Source organism: Meleagris gallopavo, chromosome 2, assembly GCF_000146605.3.
Source record: "Meleagris gallopavo isolate NT-WF06-2002-E0010 breed Aviagen turkey brand Nicholas breeding stock chromosome 2, Turkey_5.1, whole genome shotgun sequence".
Lineage (NCBI taxonomy): Eukaryota > Metazoa > Chordata > Aves > Galliformes > Phasianidae > Meleagris > Meleagris gallopavo.
The window spans coordinates 41,415,231-41,436,189 of NC_015012.2; the positions used below are offsets into that span (position 1 = coordinate 41,415,231).

General features: G+C 40.8%; 1 protein-coding gene across 5 annotated transcripts in view; it reads right to left on the reverse strand.

Annotated features, from left to right (window-relative positions):
* The window catches only part of CCR6 (C-C motif chemokine receptor 6), a 12,662-nt gene extending 4,933 nt beyond the window's left edge, over positions 1–7,729 (reverse strand). Inside the window, exons 1-2 of one of the 5 annotated variants that reach the window (XM_010707082.3) lie at positions 7,485–7,729; positions 5,590–6,567 (exon numbers count right to left, since the gene is read on the reverse strand). The gene's annotated coding sequence lies outside the window, so the exon portion shown is untranslated. Of the gene's footprint in view, positions 1–1,328; positions 3,973–4,145; positions 4,181–5,589 lie in introns of those variants that run through there. The other 4 variants (XM_010707083.3, XM_031552438.1, XM_019612863.2 and 1 more) reach the window with 4 other exon arrangements.
* Between the last annotated feature and the right edge of the window lie 13,230 nt (positions 7,730–20,959).

The window sequence follows — 20,959 nt, forward strand, 5'->3', positions numbered from 1 at the left end:
ACTTATTTTACTAACTATGATACCGGAATGCAAGATAACACAATATAATTCAACCTAATTGAAATTGAGACTAATAAATCAAATAAAATAGGAGAGAGAGAGGGTTGACTGAGACCGAGTCAAACCTGAAAAGCTTGGAACGGCTAGGAAGGCACCCTCCAGCACCCACTGCCAGGCACTAAGAGCCCACCTCACCCGGAAGGGCCACATCCCATAACTTCTGTGATGTATAGGGATAGGTACCTGGAATTGGAGCATTAACACTTTAACTCCCAGTGCACTACATGATGTTATGATGCGGAATACTGAAAATCAAAAAACATAAAACCGTGATACCTTTCTAGGTTATTATTTTAGAAACTGTTATGTTACTGTTGAATGGATAAATAGATAAATAGATAAATACATACATACATACATACATACATAAATAGGAAGACATACCTTCCTTGGATATAAAAGTAATTCTTGAATACAAAGCATGAATGGAATAAAAAAAGTGTGAAGGCATTTAGAAAGAAGGGGATACGTGTGTTTCCTGAAGTCTGTAAGCACAGTCTCTCTATATCCCTAAGAAATTCTTTGGGGCACCACCAGCCACACGTTTCATCACAGGAGGACCAACAAAAGCCTCTTGAGGCTGCCTGGTACAAGAGGGTAGAGAAAGATTCAAACTGAAACCAGAATAGCAGAGATCAGATTTAGAATCTGATTTAAATCTCTTGAGTTTATTTCCTTTTGAGAATTTGAAATAGAATTCACCAAAGTTGTTAGGAAAGTGCACTGACTGCAAAGGAAGCTGAATCAGAACTATAAACTTCTTGATTTAAATCTCTGCAACAGTCTTTCAATAGGCAGCTTTACTTTGCACTAATATATTAGGGAATTTTCAAAAATAAATTTCTGTACATATAGGAGTGAGCTCAGTTGGGTGTGTTCTAATAGTGTTTATCTATTACATAGAGGCACATCTATGTACATGCACACAAACATACTTATGAACATTAAATGTCATATAGGCTCTCTATTTTCCACTCTATCTACATTAACTTTTCCTTTAGCTATAGAAGCAATATGTGAGTACTCCAAAGTAAGACTAAACTACAGTCTTAAGTACAAGGTGAATTGGAATTATAAGACAGTGGCTGAAGAACGACCTCAGGAAAAAGATGGATTTTTGTAGGGAAAAGATTTCTCAGCATTTGGAGGAAATCAGAAATTATTAATCAAGCATTACCTACCTTTACAAGCACCCTCCTGCTAATGCATGTGTTTTTATGTATTCAGCATGCATCCATGCATTATATATAATCTATTTTAGTACTTACCAGATTGAAAATAGTCTATAGGTCAGATAATACTGTACGACTCTGTTACATTCTTCTATGGCTGTTATATTCTTCATCAAGCACACTTACAATCAGCCTCAATAGAAGTACGCTTTGATTTAAAAAAAACAAGAAATAACTGCAAGAGTCAAAGGTACGGAGTTAAATTGAAATTATCACCACTTCCTCCTGACAAGCAATAACTTCCTTCTTTTTATGTAAAGGAAATTATTTAACCTTATCTGTGCTGGAGATGTGCAAGGCAAAGAGAAGTCATTGAATAATTGAGTGAGACTACCTATATAATAATTCTATTTTCAAAAAACTGAGCCAACATTAGAATCATTAAAAATAAAGTGTTAAGATAATCTTTAAAGGCCCATTCTGGTGAAAATTATTCTATGACTCTTCGATCTGTTTACATCTGTTGTTAAAGTTAATTGAAATCAGAAATGAAAATACTTCATTTTATGATTCATTATTTTTTTAAATATATATGTCTCTATTTCTAGGCTTTAGTTGTTGATTGCAATATAGATTAGTGGGTAATTTGTAGAGAAAACTGAAATAGTATATTCTTTCTTCTTATTTTAAAAACTGTTTCTGTGAGTGTTCAGTTGAGCCTTGTTACCTCATTAGAGGCACCAGATAGCATTAATACAGGAAGTCTTTTAAGCTACGCTTAAGTTAATAGATCCTAAAGAAATATAGGATGATAGATGTTTTGCTCCTATTTTCATTCAGAACAGAGCGTACCACAATGCAAGCAGATCCCAAGCAGCTTAAGTATGGTACTGCGTTGCATGAACCATAACCAGGAAATGATACAAAGATGTGACTGGGTGGATTTAGAAATAAATTACCATCATTCGTAATCAATTCAGCAGGCATATAGCATTTTCTTATATTTATGGGTTCTTTTTGGATCCAAGCCATTGGTTCAGCTACCATTAAATCCCAACATATTTACATGAATCACTAGCATACACATTAATACTTAAAAACCCTGAAATGTGGATATCATTTTTCCTATGTATTAATTTGTATGCTGAGACACCCATGGATGTTTAAATTATTGCTGCTGAAAAAATATCTTTGCTGCTTATAGAGCAAAAAAGTGTGAAATCAATCTGGACTGTGACTCTAACTTCAATGGACTCAATAAAAAATAATTTGGACTTCTTATTGCTGTTTGGAACAAAGCACTGCCTGCCATCCCATATCGGGGGAAAATTAAGACTGAATCTGTAAAATAATTGAGCTAATGAAATATGGTTTAGAAAAGTTCAATATGTGGAAGAGAGATTTAAGAGTTTCAGTGCAGAAAAGATGATTTAAAGACAGAAAGTGAAGAGAAATATTAGTAGCAGACCATTAAGATAATTTCCACTACAAATTTACATTGATAAATCAAGATAACACCTGCAGTTATAGGATCGAGTTACAGCAGTGGTCAAAAGACTTGTTGATCTGTGGTGACTGGATGGGCATGAAGTTTTGGAGTCAGACTACCACACATGATTCTGTTGCTCACTGTGTACCTGGGACATCTTTTAGAGATCTGTCATTCTTCTCTAGTTGCCTATGATGTTCTATTTCTTTTCAAATGCATTGATACTAAATTATAATGTCTTAAGCAGCCAGGAGGCTATCCTACCTGATCTCAGTCTCCACAAAACTCGACTTAAAATAGCTGCATTTTATTAAGAATGATTAGAAAAGCAAGAAGCGATAAAGCAGAAGTTATGGTAATGCTTCTGTAAAAATCTGTTGGGCTCCCACCACACAACTACAATACAGTTCTGCTCATTCCTGCTCAGGAGGCGTATGGTGAGGCAAGGCTGTTGCTAGATAGTTATCAGGTGTATAGGACAACTAGCTGAAGAAAGATGGAGAAGATAGTCTGGACAAGAAAATTCCTAGACATGATAGAGTTCTATAAAACCACGAGTTTTTGGAGGCTTTAAATGCAAAATGATTTACTGAATCAGAGAAAAAAAAAAACATAGGGAGCTGCCTGTGGAGTTAGCAGGTAATATCTGGTAAAATACAATATCATCACACATTGGGGGATTTTTTGCTTCTGGATGTTACAGAGGAAAAACACACACAAGAGTTCAAAGAGAGATTAGGCAAATGCAGATCTAGGAGGCCTGCAGAGGTAATCTTTCCTAATAGCTTGCAGGAAGTTTCCAGCTCAGTAGCATGGTTAGAAACAGACTCCTGAAAGCTGCAAGGATATCCCAGGACAGAAGACACAAGGAAGATGTTCTCTGCTTCTGGCCATCTTCAGAAATAAGGCATGGTCCCGAGAGGATCTGTAGTCTGTAGGACCATTCCTGTATTCTTAGCTGCCACCATGCCCAACCACGTGTCCTACCTTGCTTGGAGCCATCCAGGTTCAGCATCTCACAGTAGCTGCAGAAGAATACCTACGTTTTCATTGGCCTACAATGCTCAGCAAGGAGAGCTGAGCTGTGGGTCAGTGCTAAGGGCAGAGTGGAGGCAGAGTTGTGAGCAGAGAGGATGTATGAGCAATGGTGCAGTGGAAGGTGCACACCAATGCTGCCCAAACCCAGTGACTCTTTCGAGACATCCTTAATCACAGTAACAAACTACTCCTCACCACTTATTTCACTTATATCATGGTTTCATGATTTTTGGTTATCAGTATTCCACATCATAACATCATGTAATGCACTGGGGGTTTGACTGCTGATGCTCAAGTTCCGGGTGCCTGTCCGGAGGAGAAGAAGAACTACATTTCCCCAAGGGACTTTGTGGTCAGTGAGGAGATATAACTCCTGGCAAGGTCACCTTATGTTCTCTTCTTTGCCTGTGCTTCTTCGCTGGCGCTTCTCCGTCTGCGCTTCTCTGCCTGCGCTTCTTCATCGGCTCAACTGGACTGCACTTCTCATCTCAGCGTTGTGGTGAGGCCGATCCACCTTCCAGACACACACTCTCTCTCTCTCTGCTTATATTCTGCTGATACTATATTTAGTAAATTAGTTTATTTCACCTCAGATTGTTGCCGCTGTTTTCAACTATTTCGGGGTCCCCTATTTTCCTTTTCCGGGGGCGCAGATCTGCGGATCTCTCTGCCCTTCTAGTCACGGAACCAGACCGAACCAGCCCGTAAACTGTTCACATTTTCATTGCAATTTTCATCATTAAAGCCTTGGGAATTTTCAGGCCACTTAATTCACCTTATCCCTTTTACCATGGGATTTTATTTAAAAAAAAAACACACATTTTTTACTGTTCCACTAACTTGCTGTTATTTGCATTTCAAAATGTCGTAACAAAAATAATCTAATTAACATGATTCACATTTCATGTGAACGTTCCTAAGGTATTTTCTGAACTTTCTTGGAAATAAAAATGCGAGTTTCATTTCTAATTCTTCTTTCCATCAAGTGCTGTGAGAAACAGTACGTTTACTTTTGATAAGTTGAAGTGCTTATATTTCTTGTAGTAACACAGCTATGTGCAACAGCATAGATCTTGCATACAGATAACTCATTTTCTGCCTAAAAACTATTTGAACTAAACCACTGATTCCTGCTCACTGTGTTTGACAGTTTGAAACACGTACCCCAGTTCTGTTAAAAACAACACATTCAGAGCAGGAGCACATTCTGTGTTGGTGAAATGATTTGCAGGCCATTCCTCTGTGGGACTTTAAGTGCTCCTTTCTCTTGTCTCTGGGACTGACTAGATGGATCTGAGTCTCACGCACAAACTTCTTTGTACAAAGACAAATCTAGCGTAAGGCAGTCATGTAAGAGGCAAATAAAAGTAATGGAAGCAGAAATTTTATCTATATTACAAAATTGGATGCGACTACATGTCACCAACCAAGTCCATCATGATTGTACTCCATATTCAAAGAAGCACGTCTACTAGTAATAGCTTCCAGCACCTCTTTCAGACAACAGCTTGCATTTGGAATGCTAACAGTTTAGCTTGGGAAGCAATTGAATACTATCACGTGTATTTCACAGAATGAGACCATCTTACTATGAGGCATAGTAAGATGGCTTGTTTCATTAAAAGATAAATCAGAATTTCAGATTATCCACTACAAAAATTATCTCTCATTTTTTTCCATATTCAAGAGCTTTTTAATTTCAATGTATCTCATGCTTTTTGCTTGCAATAAATCCAATATTTAGCAAGAGAAACAGTCTTCCAGAAAGTGAAGAATGAAGTCCTTTTAGGTTAATGCCCAAATTACTACAAGATAGCTAGCGCAACTTACCTCCTTAGCGCATTTTCTTCTGACCCAGTTACAAAGCTCAGACAGCCTTTCTTGCAGACACTTTGTGCTTCGCCTTCACACTGCAGCAAATGGAAAGAGTTTTTTCTTTTTAAGACATCTATTTGAAAATCTGCCAGGTATGCAAATGAAGCCCCCACATCTAGCTAGTTTTTGCTTGTATGTTAGAACTCTGAAAGGAAATTTACTCTCGTTTAGCTAATACGGTTATTGTGGTTTCTCAAATCTCACCACATGTTAGTTTTCTGCCACCACTAATTAAGGAAAGAAAATATTGAAACATAAGGAAAACACTGTATGAGTTATTCCAGAATCCACCTGTTTCTTCTGGAATGACTCAGGATGTTCTTCTAATTTTAAAACACACATATCGCACCCCATTCCTTCGTGCTTTCATGTTCATTCAGTTAAACTTAGACCAATTTAGTCTGATACACCACCAGCTGAGGTTCTGGTCTCTCCAACATTCTGTCAGACCACAAAATGTAAACTGTATTTTTACATTCAGGTTGCTTATATTACCTGTTCATAAAAAAAGAAAAGAAAAAGAAAGTTATAATCACATATTGTCAATACATTTTCTCATTATTTTCTTTAAAATTCCTTCCACCTGTTTGCCTCTGGCTTTCTGCTCCCTTTGGTGTTTTTCTGTATTTGGTACTTCTATATTTAGGGTTTTTTTGTTTTCTCTATTCCTTCCTCTTTTGTTTTCTGGCTTTCCTATTTTTCTCTTATTTCCACCTCTAGTTTTCATCCTCATCATTTCTCTCCAGCATTATATCTTGTAGTAATACTTATCTGCTTCCCCCTTAACCTTTTTTCCCCTTAATCTTTTTTCTTGGTATTTGCAGCTTCCGTCCCATCTGATTCCACCTACTCATGTCTTCTTGTATACTATGGATTGCCAAGGTCCAACCTAATATCACAGTACAAGCATCCATCGAGGTTTTAGTTGGGCATCTGTAAACCAGTCAGAGAAGACAGATCATTGCTAAGGCCTTCTACAGGGTTTAATCAGATGAGGTGAATTTGAGATTAAATAGGTAACGATGGTTACAGAGCACTTGGAAAGTTAAGGGCCTGCATAGTGTTTAGGTATCACTCCTAGCCCAATACATATGACTGCATTTGTAAAACCTCACAGTCTGTTTTCTTCCATCAATGTATGTGCTATTCAATTTGAAAATGGAGACTAAAAAATAGATAAATAAAAAGATGGGAAACAGTTTGTGGTTCATGTGAAAATGGTAAAGAATCAGAGGTGATTTCTTATGTTGAATCTGGAATTTTCTGAAGGAGGAGCACAGTCATACTCAGAGCACTTCTCTGCTTCACAGCAGCCTTGCTTCTCACAACAGCCTACCTCCTAACTGAGCAACGCATGGAAGAAGCACAAAGAGCTGTGTGTCCTTCCGTTGATAATCACTGGATTCAGAAAAGCTTGTTAAAACAATTTTTTTCTAAAGATCATGTTGATGGAAATCAAAGTTTTAAGCAAACAGATTTTAAAAATTGTGGAGTTTTTTAATGGAAGTTTGGATATATAATATGCCAGTTTAGGGAAAAACAACAACAACAACAAAACAACACACAAAACAAACAAACAAAAAAAATCAAATGGGTGAATTAATCTATTGCTGCTCATTCTTTTATTCTCTTTGGTAGGCTGAGGTTACATGTCAGATTACATTTCCTCTTAGAGTAGAGAAAGTAGGCAATGAGTAATGTCATTCTACAGCCTAAGGTCTTTTGAAAGTCTAGACTGGAAAGGGATTGGGAATTGTAAGGTTTTATAGAGGTAAGGAAGATATTCAGTAGTGAAAGGAAAGGAACAACTGACTGAAGATGCCAGAAGCTCATAATCTGAATTAACCTACCTTCTCTGCCCATGAGAAAGTATTGCGTTGACTGGAAAACAAATGCTCGTTCCTGGAATCCCAAAGAAGAGAGAAGTACCAGTCCCAACCCCTTACTCTCCACCACTTCTGCAATGTTTTGCATACAGCTGTGCATCACCCAGTCATTTTGTAAACGTCTTTTCTGAAGTCACGGAGAGGGCAGCTGTCTACATAAACGTCTCCCCTCTGGAAATGCACGTGTCAGAGGTAGTTATTACAACATTCTTTGTCCCCACCTGAGTTAATGAATCCATGAAACCTAGCCCACATTATTAGACTTACAAAATATGTCATTATTACACCTATCTTATGACAGCAGCAATACTGAAAGGCTTAAAAGCAGATTCTCCTTAAAATAGATCTGAATTGTTTTAGTGAAGTGTGTCGCTACAATGTAGACAAAATATTGTTAAATATTTCCAAATAACTGCTGCCCTTTGAAGGCATGAATTTACCCTGCAGTGTGACTAATTTACATTAAGCTGTGGAGAACATAGAAGTATCAGAAATGTTGCAAGCACCATGCAAAGAGAGAAGTAGAGTTAAATGTGCAGTCGTTGACATAATTTCTATGTTTTTGATACTGTAGCCAGATGATACCCTTTGTGGTAATGTTTTTTTGCTTGCTCGCTCACTCACGTGCTCTCTGTTTCAGGTCTCATTGAAATGACTACCAGTGTAGTTTCTCAAAGCATGTCATCAGACTGTACTCCCAAGCACTGACATTTCAACCTTAGTATGTTGAATTCATTGACCTGATTTCTTTTTAGAACTGTACGTTCTTTGTATGACTGTATTTACAAGAGCCCTACACCATGGAATGCCCCAGTCACCTCTGTTTCCACAGCAGTAGCCTTCACGGCCTTAGTAAGCACTAAAAGCTAGAGTTTAAAAGGTGCTTATATGCCTAATTATGCAATTAGTTTCATAGTGTGGAAATCTTGAAATGTCTGTGATCCGGACTCCCATGTAAAACCACAAGTGATAAAATGGAAGAATGAAATTTGTAATTAGGCCTGCACAATATGCAGTCCCTGAGTGGGCTGGATGCAGCTCAAAGATTTCTCTCAGTCTATGTGGGCCAAGATGCAACACGTGTTTTTCAGCCCGTGGACTGTGATTTTCCCTATCATAAAGACAGACTGGAGGTCTTGACTGGCCACTTCAATCAGAGAAGTCTCCTGTCAGTCAGCTGACAAGACAGAAAGTGATCTGTTTGTTGGGAAAAGTGCATGATTGTGTTAGTCTGATAGTCACCATCCCACCCATACACATCACCCAGGTGGATCAACACTGTCACTTAACTTGGGTGAGCAAAGAAGGAAGAGAACATACATAAGAAAGGGGTGTAAGGCAAAGCAAAAAAGGACAGTGCAAAAATAGAATTCAAGGGAGGCATTGCGTAGTGGGGAGAAAGGGGAATAAAGACGTAAACACCAGCTGAGGGCAAATTACTCCCCCATGTTATTTGTGCATTGTAATGCAATATGTAGCCACTAATCCCAGCAACAATCTAAGACAACTCAGGCAAAAACTCCCATAAGAGATTGCTCTGCAAGGAGGAAAATCTCCTCCCAGATCTTCCACACAGAAGGCACTGCAGTTCCTAAACTGTTGTTACTGAGATGCAACTTGTTGCACTTCTGAGGGTGGGAGGTTGTGCCCAGAACATGGATCCTCTTCATGATCAAATGTGGATTGGTGAAATAATCAAGCACAGTCTAAATCACTCTCCTTATAATAAGCTTTAAGTGTACTGGATATTCAGCTCTCAGTGCAATGAACAGGAGGTGTGTTTGTCTGCTTTAGAGACATGAACATACTTGTGAATTTCCATGTGGTTTAGGAGCAGAGGACAGTTCACCTTTCAGTCTCTTCCAAGAGTGGGCAACTGCTGTTATCAGTGAATCTCCAGGTCCTCATGCATGCATGCACTTACTGGTGGTTAGTGCTTTGATAAAACTGATGTTTCCAGTGTGATTACAGAACTGGCAAAAGGAATCCAAACAAGTAGCAGGAGGTACATCACTGATTGTTTTCTCAAAGGAGCAGTGAATTGTCAAATGCTCTTAGTTAATTCTGCGCTGCTCAGAAAATGCAAGTATGTCTTTACATTTCATTCCTTTTGTTTCCGTAAATCTAATCTAGCCCACACTCAGTCAGGCACCTGATAACACTGTGGGCGGATATGTAGGAGAACCGTGTAGCACAGCTAAAGCCACTGAAATGCTATCATAGAGCAACAGGCTGGATAGTGAAGAATGGTCAATGATTTCTCCAGATATGCTTGTGTAACTACTGCCAGGTGGCGCCAGTAGCAGAAAGGGCCAGATTCGGTTGTGTTGGCATTCTGGCACTGATTCAGAAAAATAACGTGGAAAGTTGGTTATGGCTCTTGCCCTTGACAAGGAAACTTCTCAGTCTGCAGTAAGTTCAAGAATTTTTAACTGGTCTCTGGGAATGTTTACTTTATCCAGTGTGCAGCTGTGGCAGATAGCTCAGGTATCAGATGCAGGATGGCCCTAACCATCAATTTGTCCTGTTCTGAAATAGATTGCTTATGATGCACAGACACCTTACTCGGTATCTTTATAACACTGTATGCACAACACAGACATGTTTTTATGCTGAAGGGAAAAGACAGGAATGTCTGTCAGAACAAGACAGCGGCAACTGATAGCTTCTCTGCAGAATGTTTTGGTTACCTCTATCATTGAGAATTGGGAAAGTGTGTCAATATTAACCACTTCCTGCTTCACTGCAGCTTCCTCCCAGTATGTTAACCAGTGCTGGAAGACATCAAAATTTTTACTGCTTCATCATTCACCTCCAGAGGGCTGAACTTGAGTGCCTGTCCCAGGAATCACCACCTAGGATGCCCTCACACTGATCTGCAGCTGCTCCCTCTGGCTGATCTCTGTGGTCCCTTGCATTTTCTGAGCAGCGTAGAATTAACTAAGAGCATTTGACAATTCACTGCTCCTTTGAGAAAACAATCAGTGATGTATCTCCTGCTACTTGTTTGGATTCCTTTTCTTTTTTCTTTACCAGTTCTGTAATCACACTGGAAACATCAGTTTTATCAAAGCACTAACCACCAGTAAGTGCATGCACGCATGAGGACCTGGAGATTCATTGTCTTGGCTGTCTGCTTCCTCCTAGAAAGAGGGACAAGGAGGAACTGATTTTAACATGCCTCAGCATAGTCCCAACCCTCTCCCTTCCCCTTTCAGAGGGGTGCATCTGACAGACTTGTTTTTTTTTCTCTCTCACAAAGCCTTATTTTGTACTGTTTTCAACTGAACTCACCAGTCTTCACTTGGAGTCAGGATCATGCCTCAGCTGGAAATACTTGAGCCAGCAGACTTGTTCTTTTGTTATTTCGCAGGCACAATATACTTACATTATATCATCGTATTCCTTGCCTGGAATTGCACTTTCTGCCACTACTCCTTCTGCAAGTAAGGGTAAAGGACTCACCCAGGCAGGTAAGTGTTCACACGAATCCACAGTGATGCACAAAGCATGGAGGAGACCTCTTGCCCTCACACTGGCCTGGTTATGGAGACACAATGGCCTCTCCCTGGCAAGGCACAGCATGGAGTGTGTGCCCATCGCACCTGCTCTGCTGTGGTCGGCATGGAGAGCAGAGGAGATCGTGCTACGGAAGTCTTCCTCATCCAACAGAGAGAGGCTTCCATCATGTTGACAGCAAGACTGGCACTCACTGTCAAGCCAGATCACTAAGTGTGACTTCATGACCTAGCTCCACAACAAGATGCGCTCCTCATGTCTGAGTTCACAGAGTTCTACGGTCAGCCTGGAGGTGTCCAGGAGGTTAGCTTGCACTCTTGCCAGAGAATCCTTGCTATTAATGCTTCAGTGTGATTAAAACAGGCAAAAGAACTCCCTTGAACACAAGATTTTTGCTGCAATTTCCCCAATAGTTTTATGTGATAACCATTGTATCTCAGCAGTGGCCTGCTACCTGCTACCAGCTGAGCTCAGCCAGAAGGCTCCTGGATGTCCTGAAGTGATAATACAGGAATGCTTAAAAAACGCTTAATCTAAAAAATGTGATGAAAGAGCATGAATTGTGATGCCCTAGTTAATGGTGTAAATGAAGAGTAACTGTGAAAGAAGCACACTGTAATTACTAGATTCGCGTCCTATGTCACTCAGATGCTACTGTCTGATAACGTGGACTACACCTCAGATTCAGAAGTTCCCCTGACTTTAAAGAAGTGGAACCGAAGGCAGGGTTAGTTACTAAAAAAACAAATTCTGGATATGTTACATTACTACAATAGTAATTTTTCTCCTTGCTGTTACCTCATCAGCTGTAATGTTTCATTACTCAGGTAAACACTTCACAAGGCAAGACATTACTGAAGGAAAGGCTGAACTTCAGAGCCTACCCCTCACTTTCATGTGACACTGCGTCTGCTGAAAGTGAATTCCAAGAGCTGGAGAGAAGCCTGCAGGCATGTAAAGTAGATTCAGCCTTATTAAGCACATTAAGAGCTGAGTTGAGTTGATACAAAGGATCAAGGGATTTCAGAGCTATCTTACATGTAGAAACTGACATCTGGTAAATTGTGCTTAAATTCCACAAGATCTGATGCCTTGCTGGCTTTCTGATAGATCTTAATCCATTTTTATTGGACTACAGAGGATGTTGATTAAGCACAGATGATTATGGGAAAAATGGAGAGTAAGTGGGAGGCTTGCAGCAAAAAGTGCATAGAAAAGCTCATATTTCTGCTGTTTTCCTTGTGGGTATTCTTATGACTGAAGTAACTTTTGTGTTCACTAATTTTTATTTTCCATCATAGCTGAGTGCAAAAAAGACTGTGAAAGGCAAGGCAAAATGTGAGATTGAAAGATTTGTACAAGCAAGAGGAGATCTGTGGTTAAAAGTTATTTTGAGCTCCTGCTGTAGAAGATGCCTCAGTAAGGGTAGCACAAGATTTTATTCTTAACAGCTCCCTTCTTCATGTGTCAGAGAAGAAGTTGCCATTTGAGTAAACAAAAAAGAAGCTTTGTGAGAGTACAATTTGCTCTAAGTCATGTACTAAGGGTGCCTTGTTTCAGAGAGGGCTTCAGATGACTTTTGATGAAGTTTTAGTTTTGTGCTTCTAGTCATTGGAAAAGACAATTATCAGATTTGCTCCTTTTAACAAACATAAAAGCAGAGATTGCTCACTGCCTCCAACTTTATCTTGTTATATCTGAGGTGATAACATCCTACGTTAAATGTCTTTCATCTTCTTTCTTTCTGTTGTCTTTGATGCAAGATCCAGAACTGTTTTCAATCTGTGTTAGAGGATCTAGCATCCAAGATCCTCACTTTTTTCTTCTTTTGCTCTCCCTCAGAATAATCATGCCATGGCTTTGAAGCTCTTGTAGGCAGGATCTCCTTCCCAGGACAGTTGTCAGCTTGCTCTCTCAGAGTAGATTTCTTCTGTCTCCATCCCACTCAAATGCTTTGAAATTCAGACTAAAGTCTGAAGGACTAGCATCTCTAAGCACATCTTCAGGGCATCCAGTTCTGCCTCGCAGTACCTCCTGAAAGCTTAGTATCTCAGTCTGCCTGACTCGCGCATCTCCTTCCCTCCTCAAAACACCTTTAATGTAACATCAGAAATGCAAGCTTCCTTGCTCCCTGCTTAACTGTTCAGGAGCTACACTGTGACTATGAGCCAGCAGATGTCAGCTGGCTTATCTGCTCAGAGCTGAGGCTCCAAAATCGGACCTTTACAAACAGATGAACAGAGTCAATGTGGGGATGGCGACAGAGGGACAGGGATCCAATAGGAAATACATGAATAAATGCAAGAAAGCAGGCAAGTAAAATTAGGAAGGAAATCAAGGAGGAAATGGACCATTGCAAGGGGAAGGAGCTCGAAGCAATCAGTCAAGGGACTTTTTAAGCCACCTTCTTGTGGCTACCTATGGTGTGGTTATCATGGTTGAGTTCCCAGTCTGACAGGTCTCAGGACTAATGAATACAGAGGGTCATTCTGAGAATAGTGCTTTTTACCTTCTCATGACTGTGAAAATAGGGGGAAGAAGAAGAAAAAAAAAACCCAACATCTTTCTAACATCACCATGTGCCTCTGAGAGCAAGGAATGCTCTGTGCCACACAGCCCAAAGTGAGTCTCATAACTGTTCCACTGGGATTTCATCACTGGTCATGCACTGCTTCACTACAGACCCTTCAGGCTCCAACCATACAGCAGAGGATTCTCCATTTTCTGTTATTCCTCTGTCCTGTTTCTAACTGAGATTGGATATAAATTTGTTTCTGGATATTTTCATCTGGGTGCAAGGCTTTCCACTGCACAAGATTCTCAGATACATCAGCACCCCTGCTGTCATTCACTTAGGGAAGTTTAGCATGCCATTAAATCCCCTTCCCCAGTGCAGCCTGGTGTCCAGTTGAAGGGCAAGTTAGGGACAGTTCCCCTGGCACTTGACACTGATGGTCAATATCACAAGTGACAAAACTTCTAGTTCATCCAAAGCCCTGGCAAATTCACCACTGTGTGAGACGCCTCTGCATTTCTACAGCTTTGAGCAGGAAATATCTTGTTAAAACAACAATCTTAGTTCACTGAGGATCGCTCCAAAGACACAGGCTGGTAGCAAGTAATAGACCTCTGTGGTTTTAGAATAAACCCTCAGGTTAAGAATGAAATTTGGTGAAGGAAAGGGACAGTTGTTACTCAATAAAGCCCTCCACCTCTTGTTGTGTGGTCAGCTCATAACTGCTCACTTTCTCAACTCTATACTGGTAGAACTGAGCAGAGAGAAAGGAAGCTCAGCTGATTAGGTGTGCTTGACCTGAATGATCTTTTTATGTTCCTGCCTGTTTATACTGTTTGTTTCACTTCTCTCCCTCAACACTTTGTGGCAACACTAAAAGAAAATCAAGTACTAAGAATTCCTAAGGAGAATCAACTCCAGTGTGCAAAGAAAACCAGTACATCCGAGTAAAATCACAGCAGTGGCAACAACATGTATAGATGCTATTATTGCAAAGGATCACACAGTTGGATAGTGTTCAGTTTGCTTCCCAGGTCTAGCAGATCCTTGGTGACCAGTAACAGCTCTGTTACAACAGTGTAAGTCAGGATACATCCTTTTTAAATTATTATTATTCAAAGATAACAAGAGCAAACCACACCGGGAGATGAACAAACAAAAAAGATAATTCTGCAAGACTTCCTGTTCTGTGATGCATGGGTAATTGGCCTATATTTGTGACCCCATTTTTCTTTCAGGTCTATAGCTGTACTGCAGAGATGTAGCCCTTCAGTTCCAAGCCCACGCTGTGAAGGAGCTGCAGCGGTCTCTGCTAGGTATTGCAAGTTCTGAAGGAGATGCACAGCACTCTGTCATGCTTTATAACTTTCACTTGGCCCTAAATCTGAATGGAAGCATCAGTGTTATTTGTAAGCAAAGGGAGAAAAAGCAAATGTAGAGACAAGCAGCTCCTCTCTCAGAAGTGCTTCAAATCTCAGCAGCACTGTAGAACTAGAGCCAAAGCAGGCGGAGCCATTGCTGCTGGCTGCAGTGGTGAAGGTGCTGCAGCACAGGAAGAGGCCCTCTGCAGTTCTGCTCCCCCCATGAACGAGAAGAGGGGAGTCAGTGACATTTGTGTGGCCCCCAAACACGGTGCATTTCACAGGCAGCACAACTGTGTGCATGGCTGGCACTGCAAATAAGCTGTGCTCACTTTGTGAGCCATCAACCCAGTAAGATGTAGGGTTCCACAAAGAAGAAAAACCCACAATTGACCAGAGCTATGAGACCATACAGTCTATATGAGCAGCTACAGGCAGGCATAGAGATTTTTATCCTTTCCCCAGATAGTTTCTCATCACAACCATTATGATGTCACAGCAGAGCCAAAACCAAAGTACACCTCCTAAATTTTTCTTTGCAGAAGGGATTCTGCCTTTCTTCTTCAAAATGCTAGCCAGTCTTTAATGTGCTGCTGGTTTTTTTTTTTCTTTTCAGATTTACTGATTTTTTTTAATTCAGGTTAATCCCTCTGTCTGCTACTCACCACTCTGAATTGCCCAACTCAATATCTGCTTAATTATCAAGACCATGGCCACATCCCCGTGGAAGAAAACACAACTTTGGCAATGCAGAGAAAGTTTCCTGCACCAAGCCACGTCTATTGTGTACTGGCTGGTGGCACACATAATCTTAGAATCGTATCACAGAATGGCTTGGGTTGGAAGGGACCTCAAGGATCATGAATTTCCAACCCCCCTGCCACATGCTGGGCCACCAACCTCCACATTTAATACTAGACCAGGCTGCCCAGAGCCCCATCCAATCTGGCCTTGAACACCTCCAGGGACAAGGCATCCACATCTCTGAGCAGCCTGTTCCAGCACCTCACCACTCTCTCTGTAAAGAACTTCCCTCTGACATCCAACCCAAATCTTTCCTCCCTCTACTTAAAACTGTTTCAAATTCCAATTCCAATAAATTTTCACGATTTAGCATTGTGACTGTGTGTAACTGAGGAACACTATTTTTCTAATGTTACACGTGTGATAACTGGATAGGAGATGGGGAGATGTCTTGCTTTTTAATGACAACATCAGCTTCTCATATCTACAATTTTCTTCTTAAAGAATTTTTCAAAGTTTCCTGTCTCTCCCACTAGTTCATGTTCAGCTATTAAGCATAAACTCAAAGCATACCCTTTGAGGAACTCAGCACCAGAAAGATGCCTTTTCTCACCAGTTTTGCCCAGCCTGGAATCACAGCCACTCAACGCCCTGCCACCTTCATGTGGAAATTAGTCTTTGATCACCTAACCTAACACCAAACACCAGAACTATCTGCCTAAAACATAACAGGAATGTCAGTTTAAAGTCATTCTTTCACAACTGCCTAAGCCACCAGTGCAACTGGAAGCACAGCTTCATCACATGCCATATCTTTCCCAGTTGTGTGCGTTCCAGCATGCCCTGAAGGTCATTTGTTGGCCAAGACAGCAACACTGTAAGAAAAAGGTGGCAATTGTTCTATTTCAGAGCAAAACAACAGCAAAAAGCTAAGAAAAAAACTGAAGCACCTGTTCTTGCTGTGAAGAGTCATGTGATAGATACTGCTATAGGGGAACTGTGCAAATGACCTGATTTTAGTACTTTGTATGTGTTGTGGTTTCCCCATAGCCTTAGAACTATTGAAAAAAGCCAACAACACAACACAAAGTTGCTAAGAAACTGAAAAACAATTTTTAGAAGCTTTATGACTTGTTTTTACAAACACACAGATCCAAGAATAGGAGTAAGTTGCAGCTGCCTACACAGAGTGCAATCAAGTTCACATTTTCTGAGACTCTCACAAGAACAAATCTTACGGGGAATGGCTGAAGGAACTGAGAGTGTTCAGTCTGGAGAAGAGGAAGGCTCAGGGGAGACTATTGCTTTCTGCAACTCCTAGAAAGGAGGTTGTGGCAAACTGGGAGTCTGCCTTTTCTCCCAGGTAATAGCAATAGGATGAGAAGCAACAGCCTTACATTACACCAGTCTTGTTCAGGTTGGATATAAGGAAACATTCCTTCTTCCAAAGGGTGGTAATGCATTGAAACAGGCTGACAATCTACAGAGGTGGTGGAGTTACTGTCTCTGCAGGCATTTAAGAAAAAGGTAAATATAGCACTGAGGGACATTTAGTGGCATGTTTGTTGTACTGAATGATTTTACAGGTCCTTCCCAACTTTAATGAATCAAGGATTCCATAAAGTTAAAAACCTCATGCTGGAGTTGATATCAAGTTACTTTATGCCTAATGATGGCCTTCCTCCACAGGACAGTTATCGTGTGCATGCGCTCTGTTGCAAAAGAGTTTCAACATGAAAACAAGGTAATTTGCATGCATGGAGCAGCAGCCAGATTTATTCTGCCTTTCCCCATAGTAACGATAGAAAGGTCAGTTTTAGTAGAATAATGGAATAATTTAGGCTGAAACAGCTCTCTGGAGGTCCAGTCTCCTGCTCAAAGCAGAACTAACTTTGAAGCTCCATTAGGCCACTCAAGGCTGTTTTTAAAATCTCTAAGAACGGAAAACAGGCACCTGCTTCATTCCTGGACCATTCTCCTGGTGACTTCTGTTTTATTGCATAAATGTCACTGAAATTTCTCCACTATAATTTGACTGTTGTCTGCTGTCCTTATACTGAACACTCTAAAAAGAGTCCAGATCTGTTCTACAGACAGTTCCTCTAACTGGGGAAGACACAGCTTTTGCTTTTTCTGCTACAGACTTCAGATCTCCACAGATCACATGCTCCAACTCCATCTTCAACATCATCTGACTTCTTTCCCCAAATGGCAACCCTGTCCTCCAGCAAATTGGCTGCTGCCCACTATTTGGTATCATCTGTGAATATGATGAGGATGCAGTGCACCCTATCATCCTCTTTGTTGATCAGTATTTAGCCCTGAAGAACACCACTTCTGTCAGCAGCTGGATTTCAATCCACTATCACCTTTTGAAACATATTCAAGTAGTATCCTTGCACCCTTTGTAGTCCATCTCTCCACAGTTTAGCTTCATAGATGCTATCAAAAACTTCAGCTGATACCAGAGAAAATGACATCCACTATTGTATCCCAAAGCAATTGCCTCATGACAGGTGATCACATTGATCAGGTGCAGTTTGCCCTTCATAAACCCATGCTGGCTGTTCTAGGTCACCTTATTTTCATGTGCTTAGAAATGGCTACAATGAGGACTTTGATCAAATTTCCCGGGGATTAAGGTGAGGCTGACTGGTTTGTAGCTCTTTCTCACCTTTTTAAGAGCTAGACATAACATCTTCCTTTTCTTGATCATCAGGAATGTCCCTTAATTACCACAGACTTTCAAAGATACCTGAGAACAGACCTTCTCAGGAGACAGAGTGAAGAAGAAACAATAACCCAGTCTTTTTTCTTTTTTCCTACTCTGTCACTCCATTCAGTAGTAGGCCCACATTTTCTTTTGTCTTCCTTCTGCTGATATCTCAATGTAATCCTTCTTGCTGCCTTCAGAACCCTTCAGCTCTCAAACAGTTCTGTCCCTTATACACTGTTCCCACATGCCTGTGCACATTCTAGAAGTCACCCTTTGCAGCCCATCTTTGCATCTGAGTAGTTCTTCCTTACTCCGAGGCAGTAGATTTAGAGTAATCCCCTGCCATGCACCCAATCCCAGAAAATCCTGTCCAGCACTAAATCTTACACAATCTTCCTTCACACCCTCCATTTATCTCTGGGCTCGTTTGTGACTTGCCATGTTACTCTTCCTGCAAATTTGAGGTGGTTGAAAATCCCCATGAAAACCACAGCATGCAATCAGAACACTTCTTGGAATCAATTAAGAAAAGCTTCATTTTTTTCTTGATCAGGTGGCCTGTTGCAGGTACCTACCACAATATTCCCTTTCTTGGCTTCCCCTTAGAATCATAGAACTGCTCAGGTTGGAAAAGACCTTAAAAGAGTCTTAAAAAAGTCCAACCGCAACTTAGCGATACTGCCCTAACTAATAACCCTCTGCTAAATCATGTCCCTGAGCACCACATCCAAATGGTTTTTGAACACATTTGGGGATGGTGACTCAACCACCTCCTTTCATCCCTTATGATAAGCTCTTGGCAGGTCTGTCACAGTTTGTGCTCCATTTATTCCCTGTACATTTACATGGACCCCCTCATTTCTCTTTCCTACCACTTATCAAGCTTGTGTCCAGCCACCGCAGTATTCCAATAGTGCAAGCTATTCCACCACACCCATGTCATACTGTGATATCATAGCTTTGTGACTGCACTGGCTTGTCCTGTTTATTACAGTCTGGTCTTATTTTTGCATTTCTGTTCATGGACCAGAATCTCAGATGAGGCTGGGTCAGTCCAGTTTCTCATAGTGGGGGATTTCCACACTCCTGAACTCCCACATGCCTTTGGTCTTTGGTAGGCTTTGGTCTCCATGTCCAACAAACCTAGTTTAAGATCTTATCCACACGTTAGGAATTCTGTCAGCAAAGATACTAATCATCATCAAGTGAATCTTATTTGTCCTACCAATCCTCATTCCTCAGAGGTCCTGTGTCCATTAAGAACAAACAACACCAAAAAAACCCTCACAAAACCAACAAAGCTCTGCCCATGACCCCAGCCATGCAGTCAAGCGTTGATCTGCAAAATATATCTACAATTACCTAAGCCTTCCACCTTGCCCAGGAGAAACTGGCACTGGAGCTCCCTCCTCCTTCAGCTGAAGCCCCAGAGTCCAACAGTCACCCTTGATCCCCTGCAAGGTCTCCAGGCCCATGCATGAAAAACAAGGTAGCCTGACAGCCTCAGCTTCTCAACAATGTACTGTTGAAAAAAATAAAAATTAAAAAAAAAAGGGTTCAGGCAAGGAAAAATTCCAAAACATTTTTGACTGACAGGGTAATGCTCTGTAGAAGTACCTGACTGTTGTTACCTGCCACTTTCTCTTGGTATCACTGGCTCCAATGGCATAGTTAGATGCCAGTAAGACTATTCTGTTGGCAGGGCCCTACACTTCTCCAAATAAACATCTGCAGTTCAAGAAAAACCTTTTTTCATTCTCACAGAAATTACCTTTGCCCTGCTCAAGCACTAACTCTGATCCTCCCCCTCCATACATGCATTCTGTCTTGCCACCATCATTACTTTGATGATGTTACTGGTTTCCCACGTTGCCTATGGCTTTTCTGTCCATCCTCTTTCACCAACTCCTTTACTGCTGTTTGCTCATGGCAGTGTTAAGCACGGAGATGAAGACAAGCCTACACTCCTCCTCACTGCTCAGTAAAAGCTTCCTACCCTCACTATGTGGCTGTATTTCTCCCACCTCATGCTTGCTGGGAGCAGCAGGGATGCTGATCCTAACACGCTGAAATCTGATGCACACCTGCTTCAGCCCCATTAAGTTTCCTGCCCACTGTACAACTCTTCCTTCTGTCTTTCAGTTCGCTGCTGTGCTTCATTTAGCTCATGAGCATGAGGTCTGCAGCTTTTCTCCTGCTCTTTGCTTATAAGGCTTTGAAAAGTTTTTTGAGAAGCTTCTTATCCTCTAGATCAAATAACACACTAAAACAGCACACTAAATGCAAACATTCAACTCACTGCACGAAGCAAGTCTCCCCAAAGTAAGCTTTTATGTTCAGCTTTGTTGTGATCTATCATTCCTCAGATAGCTTTATGCAAAAGAGCAAAGCTCTATTCTCCTCCCATAATTAATTACCACATTTTTCCCTGAAAGGTAAATATTCAAGTGTATGGACATGTTCAAAGTGACATTTTTTACATATAAGGACAGCTTATGTATTTTTCCTCCTATTCTGTATTTAAAAATCACACCTCCAGACCCCAAAACAGGAATTGTAAGCATGAGCTCATGAGGCATTTTTT